Below are 10122 nucleotides of genomic sequence, written 5' to 3' on the forward strand. Positions count from 1 at the left end.
CTGGTATGATAAAAAATGTATATGAACTTTGTAAATTAGCCAGTATAAAATAAAAATTTTATTTTTCTAAAAAAGCATTCTGGGGGAAATCACATGGCATGGACACAGGTATAAATCCCGAGATCTCACCAGATACTGTTTCTTTGGCAATTTAACTCACCAGGCTGCCGTAAGAATCTTGGTCCATATAAGAGACACATGGCTTAAATCCTGCACTCAAATGAATAAGAAGTTTTGAGAAGTTGATAGTACCAATTGTCAAATTCTAGCCATGAGTAACTGAGCAGACACTTAATGGTACTGTTTCTGAAGACATTAGCCCTTTGACATACTCTATAGACTGGAAAAGCAATACCAAAGGGAACACAAGAGGCCTAAAGGAACAGAGAAAGTAGAAGCAACAGTTTGTCAAACCATCTGGTTCTGGCTTGCCCAATCTCGGAAAGGAAATCTTGGAAATAGTGTGGCATCATGGTGGTGTAACAAGTGAGTGTGTCTCACACTGAGCAGAGTGACAGACAACAGCCTGGTCACCAGACCTGGTGAAAGTCATATCTCGGCAAAAAAAGTCCAGGGGATTATGTCACAAGCCAGAACAAGCAATTAAAACAAGAAAAAAACCAACCTGTGAGCCAGAACCAATTTTTCATTGTGCCATTGTGTGGGCAAAGCCTCAGAGCCCACCTGGGAATAGGATGAAATGAGCCAAATTGTTTCCATGGCAAATCCTCCCAAAACCAGGGAACAAAGGTTTGAGGAGCGTGCAGCATCCAGAAAAGAAGTCTGCTGAGCAGTGTGAGATGTGGCAGGTTCTCACACAGATGATGATGGGAACAGGCTTTTCCTCAGATTCATTTAGGAGAGTACACACAGAACGTAGCTAAAGGAAGAGGCTGGAGTGGAAGTGAGGGAGAGTGTCTTGAGAGAATCCCCCACATCCAAGCTTTGTTAACTAAGTTACTAAGAAGATACACCCAGTATGAACTCAAGCAGCTCTTAAATATAAGGAGGCAGGCTGAACACAATAACTTTGCTTCTAACATAGAGCATGAGAGTATTTTCTCAAACTTGTTTTGGGATGTTCAAAATGTAAACTTCTATCAGAAAAGCAGTAGAGAATATTGTAGGCTCCCATTCTTCATCAGAAATTTTGAAATAAAAAAGATTATAAGAAGCCAAGTTTTTTAACTAAGTGTGTGCAAACCATTTGGTAGTGAAACTGTCTGAAATGAGATTTAAAAAGTTATGTTTACCTGCAGCCTATAAATGATTTTATTTTGGGGGGAAATGCCTTTGTAGAGATAATGAAGTTAAATATCTCAAGATAAAATCATTGTGGACTGGACCGATTAGGATGGGTCCTAATTCCAACAACAAGTCTTTATGGATAATATTGAGAAGAATGGAATCTCAGAACACTTACTTATGCTTATTTACAACATGTACATAGCTCTCACTCTTGCTCTCCTTTCCTGCTGACAGCATGCTGTAAAGTTTGGGTTCACCTATATCTTTCAGGGGTCCTTTACCCCTTTCCCCTCTTTTTTCTTTTTCACTTTATCTTTCACTAGCTATGCCTCTGTCTTATTACCTTAATTAACCTTTTTCACAAGTTCTGCTAAATTGCCAGACAATGTGTCAGTTCATTTCTATAGTCACCTCACCTCACCTCCTCATGGGAAATAATAGCAATTGGAGAAGAGAGAAAGAAAACTCTGGTTTTAGCACATTTCAGATATGTTTTGGAGAAAGTGCAGCCAGAGTGCTCCTTAGAGGCGACCGTGGTAAAGCTTAATCTTAATAAGCAAGACTATTGACATTTTATTGCTAAACAATTTAACAGCAGGAACAATTAATGTGGTTCATGTAAAGATTATGCTTTTTCTAAGTTATTTCTGATTCATCCCTTATAATAAAAATATGGAACACTTCACACACACCAAAAAACCTGCACACGGACCAAGAAGCAGTGTTTAGAAAGAACAAAAGGATACTGCATGGTTTAAAATCAGGAAAGGAGTATGTCAGGGTTGTATCCTTTCTTTGTATGCATATTTTCAATCTGTATGCATACAAATAATTGAAGAAGCTGTACTGCATGAAAAAGAATGTGACATCAGGACTGAAGGCTTACCAGCAACCTACATTATACAGGTGACACAACACACCTCAACATGAAGAAAATAAAAATACTCACCACTGCACCAACAGGTCATACCACGATAACCAGAGTAAAGATTAAAACTGTCGATCTTTTACTTGGATTTGCAATCAACATTCATTGTAGCAGCAGTTAAGAAATCAAGAGACATGTTATGCAGCAAAATCTGCTGTCAAGGATCTCTGCAAAATGCTAAAAACTAACAATCTCAACTTAAAAGACTAAGGTACATTTGACCCAAGCCATGCTATTTCCAGTTGCTTCATACGCATGTTCCTGGAAAAGGGACATCATGCTTGGAAAGGTGGTGGGAGGATCAGCAAAAGACAGGAAGACTCTCAATAAGATGGGTTGACATAGTGACTGTAGTGAGGGGCTCAAGTAGGTCAGAGATTATTATGAGGATGGCACAGGATAGGACACAGTTCAGATCCACTGTTCATAGGGTTGCTACGAGTCATACTCAACTTGACAGCACATAACAAACATACTTGTGTAAGCTGAACAATGAAGAAGAATTAATGTCTTTGATTTATGGTATTAGTGAACAGTATTGAATATACCACAAACTGCCAAATAACTCAATATCAATTAAATTCATTACTATCCAGTCAGAACGAACTCAAAACTGATCCCAGAGTGCGTTACCAAGGTTGTAAATTACTTTGGGAGGAGAATGACTCATTTTCTCCTGCACAGCAGCTGGTAGATTTGAACCACCAGAGAGACGTGGCTTTTAAGGTAACCATGCATCCCCCTACTGACAAAGTCAACAGAGCCCTCCTGGGCTACCAAAAGAACAAATAAATCTGTCTAAAAGGAACCAAGGTGTTCCTTATAGGCAGCGATGATGAAACTTTAGCATATATGTTGTCCTTGGAAAAAGACATGATGCATGGAAAACTAGTGAGTCAGCAAGAGAGAGGAAGACCCTCAATGAGATGGATTGACATAATGACTATAACAATGGTCTTAAGTATGATGGAGATTGTGAGGAGGGCATTAAGTTGAGGCAAAATTTCAACCTGTTGTTCATAGGGTTGCTATGAATCAGTGTCAACTTGATGACACATGACAATAACTACTGCCTGGTGGCATGACAGGAAGAGGCACAGGACCCACAGTGTTCTGGGGAAAACACTGCTGTTTAGCTATAGCATGTTGGACCCATTAAGCTCAAGCAGAAGGGAAAGGGATAACTCTAGCAATTCAAGTGAGGTGGAAACACCAGTTCTAGAAGGGAACAGCTGGCTTCCTGGTTTTCCATTCAGGTATTTTGGGGGAATCACTGCTGTTGGACCCTCAGCCCTGCAGGCCTCAGTCCAAGAAGGGAGCACAAAAATACAGGTCCTTCACAAAACACTGCCAAACTCTGGGTAACTATATAGTTACAAAGACTTAACATCTTCTAAGAAAAGACTCATATATGCTAAGAAAGCAGCAGTCTGTCTGTTATCATGAAAAAACAAAATAAAATTTCTTCTAAAAAAGCAGTCCCAATGAATACCCCAGATAGAGAAAACCAGAAAAAATATGTGGATGTGGACTTATTTGAACAGCTACAAAATAAGATGAAAATGATGGAAGAAAAAAAATTAAGAATACAAATACCAGAGAGACAACAACCCAGAAGAAATAAAGTTTCATAAGTAAAGCTTACAAAACCACCTATGTGGAAAATAAATAACTCTCTGCCAGAACATGATTGGGATATAAAAGAAATAAAGAATGAAATAAAAGTTCCTTGAAATAAATAAAAATGAAAATACAAAATACCAAACTCTCTAATGCAGTCTTCATGGGGCAGTGCATACCATCAGCAACCCACATAAAAAATAAATAAGAAAAACCATTATCTAAATCAACACCCTCATCAACTAGAAAAAGAACAACAATCTAATCTAGAAAATCTAATCTAATCTAGAAAAAAGGAAAGTATCAGGACAAGAGCTGAAATAAATGAGAAACAGAAAATAAATGAGAAACAGAAAAACAAGGGAAATCATCAATAAGACCAGGAGCTGTTTTTCAAAAAGGTCAATAAAATTGACAAACCACTAGCAAACTTAAGAAAAGAAGGGGGAAAAGAAGAAGATACAAATAAGAAATGATAGAGGTGACATCAAAATAAAACTAGATGAAATTAAATCTATAATATCATAATACTATGAAAAGCTATACTTTGATAAACTTGAAAACCCACAGGAAATGGACAAATTCCTTGAAACTCATGCCCTACCCAGACTGACATGGTTAAATGTAGATATCTCCAAAAAGAAATTGAACAGGTCATAAAAAGATTACCCCATCACAAAAGTCCTGGACCAGATGGCTTCACAGCTGAATTCTACCAAACATTCAGAGAGGATATATCACCAATTCTTCTTAAATTATTTTTTTAAAAAGAAGGAATACTCCCAGAGTCATTCTATAAAGCAAGCATAATACTAATACCAAAACCAGACAAAGATATTACCAAGAAAGAAAAGTACAGACCAGTATTTCTCATGAATATAGATGCAAAAATCCTTAACAAAATCCTAGCCAATAAAATCCAAAACGACATAAAAAAAATTTACTATGAACAAGTGGGATTCATAAGTGGTATGCAAGGATAATTCAACATACAAAAAACAATCAACATAATTCACCTTATTAACAAAGCACATGATAAGAATCATATTATCTTAGCAATTGATGCAGAAAAAGTATTTGACAAAATCCAAAACCACTTCCCAATAAAGACACTCAGCAAAATTGGAATAGAAGGGAATTTCCTCAACAAAGTGAAAAGTAAATATGAAAAACCAAGGGCCAACATCATTTTCAATGGAGAAAGACTAAAAATATTTTCCTTGTGATGAGGAACCAGACTAAGATGATCACTGTCACCAATTCTATTCAATATTGTATTGGAAGTGCTTGCTAGAGCAATATGAAAGGATAAGGAAATAAAAAGCATCCAGATTAGCAAAGAGATGGTTAAATTATTACTTCATGTAGATGATATGATAGTGTACACAGGGAACCCCAAAGACTCAACAAAAGACTGTTGGTGCCAGTAGATCAATTTGGTAGAGTAGAAGAAAATAAGATCAATATCCAAAAAGCAGTGGGATTCCTCTATTGTAGCAAAGAGTACTCAGAGAAGGAAACCAAAAAAGTAGTACCATTTACAACACCCAAACACGAATTGAGATACTTGGGAGTGAACCTAACTAGAGGTACAAAAGATCTATACAAAGAAAACCACAAAACGTTTCTGCAAGACAATAAAAGACCTTAAGAAATGGAAAAATGTGCCCTGCTCCTGGATAGGAAGACTCAATGTTGTGAAAATGACAATCCTACCAAAAGCAATCTACATGTTCAACGTAATCCCAGTACAGATACCAAATTCATTTATCAAGGAGATAGAAAGGGAAACTATGATGTTTATTTAGTGAGGCAAGAGACCTCCCCAAAAGCAAAACACTTTTGAGAAGAAAAAAAAAAAGAAAACCAAACAACAAAGTGAGAGGCATAGCACTCCCTGACCTCAAAATTTACTATGCAGCAGTAGTAACCAAAACAGCATGGTACTGGTACAATGACAGGCACAAAGACCAATGGAACAGAATCGAGAATCCAGAAATAGACCCACATATCTATGGTCAACTGATATTTGACAAGGAAATAAAACGTATCAAATGGGAAAATGACAACCTCTTTAACAAATGGTGCTGGCAAAACTGGACAGCTACCTGCAGAAAACTGAAAAGGATCCACATCTCATATTATACACAAAAACCAACTCAAAGTGGATCAGAAACCAGGGAGTAAAGACCAAAACCATAAAGTTCATAAGAGACAAGCTGAAATCAAGCTTTGAAGGCTTAGTTTACAGTATAAAAGGACTTCCAAATACAGCCAGAAATGCACAATCTGAAAAGGATAAAATTGATGAATGGGACCTTCTAAAGATTAAATCACTGTGTGTATCACAAGCTTTTTCCAACAGGGTGAAAAGAAAACCTATCAACTGGGAAAAAACATTTGGCAATACAATCTCAGACAAGGATCTCATTAAAAAGTTTACAGAATACGCCAAGGCCTCCACATGAAAAAGACTGCTAACAGCATTACAAAATGGGCAAACGACATGGAAAAGATTTTCATAGAGTAAGATACTTGAATGGGTCAACAGGCACATGAAGAAATGCTCCAAATCACTGGCAATAAGAGAGATACAAATAAAAACCACTATGAGATACAATCTTACCCCAGTGGCAAAGTTTAACAGGACAGCAAGTAATAAATGTAGGCGAGGATGTGGAGAAATAAATAGGAACTCTTATACACTGTTGGTGGGATTGTAAAATGGTACAACCACTCTGAAAGGCACTTTGGCATTTCCTCAAATAGCTGAACATAGAAATTCCCTATGACCCAGCTATTCCAATGTTTAGAATATAACCAGAGAAAATGAAAATTGGGTCACTATTGGAGACTTGTAAACCCATGTTCATAGCAGCATTATCAACCTTTGCAAGAACATGGAAATAACCAGATGTCCAACCACAGTCAAATGCATTGAGAAATTATGATACATTCACACAAAGAAATACTATGCAGCAGGCAGGAACAATGATTTTGTATTACTCCCTAACTTGGGAGGGACTGGAGAGCAATTTGTTACGTGAACTAATTCAGTCCCACAAGGATAAATATTGTATAAAGCCATTATTGTAGAATGAGTATGAGGATCCAAAGGTAGAGGGTGGAAGCAGAGGGGTGAGAATTGGCGAGAGGAAGGAGGTTCATTACAGGGGCACACAATCTGATAGGTGGTGAGGGGTAGTGGTGAAAGAAATGGGAAATATCTGGTATGAAAAACAAAAAAATATTTGAAGTTTGTAAATAAACCAGTATGAAATAAACTTGAAATTTTTTAAAAATACCAATAATCACCTCCACACTCCACTGAGAATGTATTATAAAGTAAGATGCTGTAAACAAAGAATTTTCTGAAAAGTGTTTTAGACATATGCTCATTTAAAGTGGAGAGTAAACATGAAGAAAGGAGACTTGGTCATACAACGGTTAAGCATTTGATTACACATTGAAAGTTTTATGACTCAAACAATACCCAGTATCTCCACAGGACAAAAATCAATCTCTTCTCACAAAGATTAAAGCCTAGAGGGGCCTATTGGTTTTGTGTGCCGAGTTGGAACTGATTCATTACTGATCCTCCAGCAGGGTTTCAGAGGCAGTAAATTGGAGGAGAGGAGATTGCCCATTTTTCTCCCATGGAACTACTGTGGATTCGAACTGTGTGCCTTCAGAATGGTAGTGCAGCTCCACACTAGGACACAGAAGACAGTCCTTTTCTGTCACATAGTATTGCTGAGTCATAAACAGCTTGATGGGACCTAACAACAAAAGCTACAGAAATATCTGATCATTTGTCATGGGGTGAATATAATAAAACTGAAGCCTGCAGTTTACTCAAATGTGGATGGTTTGGGAGCATTCTGGGATTTGATAGGGTCCATGGGCTAGCCCATTCTCCAGTTTCTACTATGAGTTTAAAGTTTTTCTATAATGTTTGATTTTACTAAAATTTAGCTCTATAGACATAAATATACAAAGTAACATCAGATTTCTCATTCTAGAGAAAGCTAGACATCTTTCCATGGTAATGGTTAAGAATGGATATTATAGTACAAAGGTCTTCTGTTCCTCCAACAAAATAATGTGAACAGATAGAGTCAGACATTTACATCTCCAGGAGTCTAATAGTTTAGAAGGAAAGGATTTTTAAAAACAAGATATTTTTCTTGAGGATTCACATCATTTCAATTGACAAAGCTTTCCATCAAATTATCTACTTTTCCATCATGGCACGGGACTATTTAGAACTTGCGCTGTAATCCCCAAGGCATGCAGTTCAAATCCACAAGCTGCTCCACAGGAGAAGGATCAGCTATCTCCTCCCATGCTATTTACCGCCTCTGAAAATCTCTGGAGGATCAGTTATGAGTCAGTTCCAACTTCACAGCACACAACAACAGAACAAGAAAAGTTAATCCAAACAAGAGAATATGAATAACTTATAATTAGAAAACTATTCATTCAAAGGCAGACTAAGCCACTTAATAGCTATACAACCCTGAAAAGTTTATTTCCCTGTGGCTGAATAACATGAGGAACCTAGAGACAAATAAAACTTTACTCATAGGGCTTTTGTGAGGATTAAATGGCATGTAAAACACCCAATATATGATAGGTACTCGCTATGTGGTAGGTATTAATGTTGTTTTCACTAGATTGTGGATTCTGTCTAGTGTCAGGCCTCACTTATTACACCCAAATGCCTGGCTCAGCAAAATGCAGAGACTACTGACGTCCTGATCTCAGAGCCAGTGGACAATAAACACACACAGCGGCAAATCACATCAGTAACCAATCTACCCCAGCTTCTAACAACTTACCAGGCTCCTGCATTTGCTTTGGTACTGAAAGTAAGTATGTCCTAAAGGCTATGAAACCAAATCATCTGGAAGAGGGTAAATTTCATCAGGATTAAGGTTTCTCTTGAGGGTCTGACTGTGGGAGAGGCCTGAAAAGTCATTATTTCTAAAGAAGGCTAACAAAAAAACTATAAATGTGGTCACACCGGTATTTATTTACAGGTGCTTGTGTAACCTGGCTTGTTTTTCTTTCTTTTTTTTCCTATAATTATATTTTATTAATTTTCATAAACATTTACAGAGATTTTGGGTTTCCATTTATTCATTGTTGCACTATTCTCTCTACCCTCCTCCCAGTTTGTTCTTGTCCAAATGCCACAGTGCTTGTCAAAGCCAGTTTTGATTAATCTCCTTTGTCAGTGTGTCCCTTGCCATTCCCTATCACTCCTCCCTGAGAGAGACTTCACCCTGAGTCATAAGGAAAAGGGGATGGCGTATTCTCTTAGCTACTTCCTGCTGAAAAGGGACGCTGTGGGTTTCAGGGTGAAGATCTTCTCTCACTACTCTAAAGGGCCCCTTTGGCAGTAGGAAACACATAGACTATTATGGAGATTGATTTTGGAATTTAGATGCACTCTTATTGATTGTGCTTGGCCGTACATGTTCATATCCTTGAAGATGTATCATGGGGGTGTTGCAACCTAGAAGACACAAATTTAACTAACAAGTTATAAGTACATGAGTCAAGAATTATGGAAAAGTAAAAGAAAAGATTCTTTCATTGTTTTACAAACACTCCCCCAGGTCCCCTCCACCATGTAGCCCTCGCTCTAGTCTCCTGTGATGACAGAAACACCTAGTTATATATCTCTTTTAAACAGTTTTCTCCCTCCTCTGTTTCAGTGCAGTATACATTATTGAACCCATCTTACTCAGTCTCTCCCCAACCCCAAGGACAGTCCCATTCTACAACAGTGGCATCATGTAATATTTGTCCTTTTGTGACTGGGATATTTCACGCAACATAATGTTCTCCAGAGTCAACCATTTTGAATAATATTGCATGAGTTCCTTGTTTTTTAATGCATTTCAAGGTATGCTTTACTTACCATTCATTCAGGTTACAGACATTTACTGAACACTCACTATGTACTATATCAACAGTGCATTATCAAAGTTACTGGCATAAAGATGAAAGCATATGGTCACCTCTCTCTAAGACCTTGGCTTATGCATAAGATAGACGTGTGTATATGTTATGGGAGAGTGCTGTTGACAGAGGTGTGTATAGGGGAGCAAAGAGAAGGAATACGGAAATCAGACAAAGATCTTTCATCTTTCTCTAACATGGTTTAAAGTAGTTCTAAAATGCTGTCATTTTGTATAGCAAATACGTGTTACCTTTGATATTAAAAAAAATGTTTAAAGGAAAAACAAAAAGCTCAAAGTTTAGTTGAAAAGACAAGTGACATAGCACAAGAATATTTGTGGGTTTTTTTCTTTTTT

The sequence above is a fragment of the Elephantulus edwardii genome, unplaced genomic scaffold (assembly GCF_000299155.1).
Source record: "Elephantulus edwardii isolate Elephantulus edwardi_28Jun2011 unplaced genomic scaffold, EleEdw1.0 scaffold00068, whole genome shotgun sequence".
NCBI classification, from domain to species: Eukaryota; Metazoa; Chordata; class Mammalia; order Macroscelidea; family Macroscelididae; genus Elephantulus; species Elephantulus edwardii.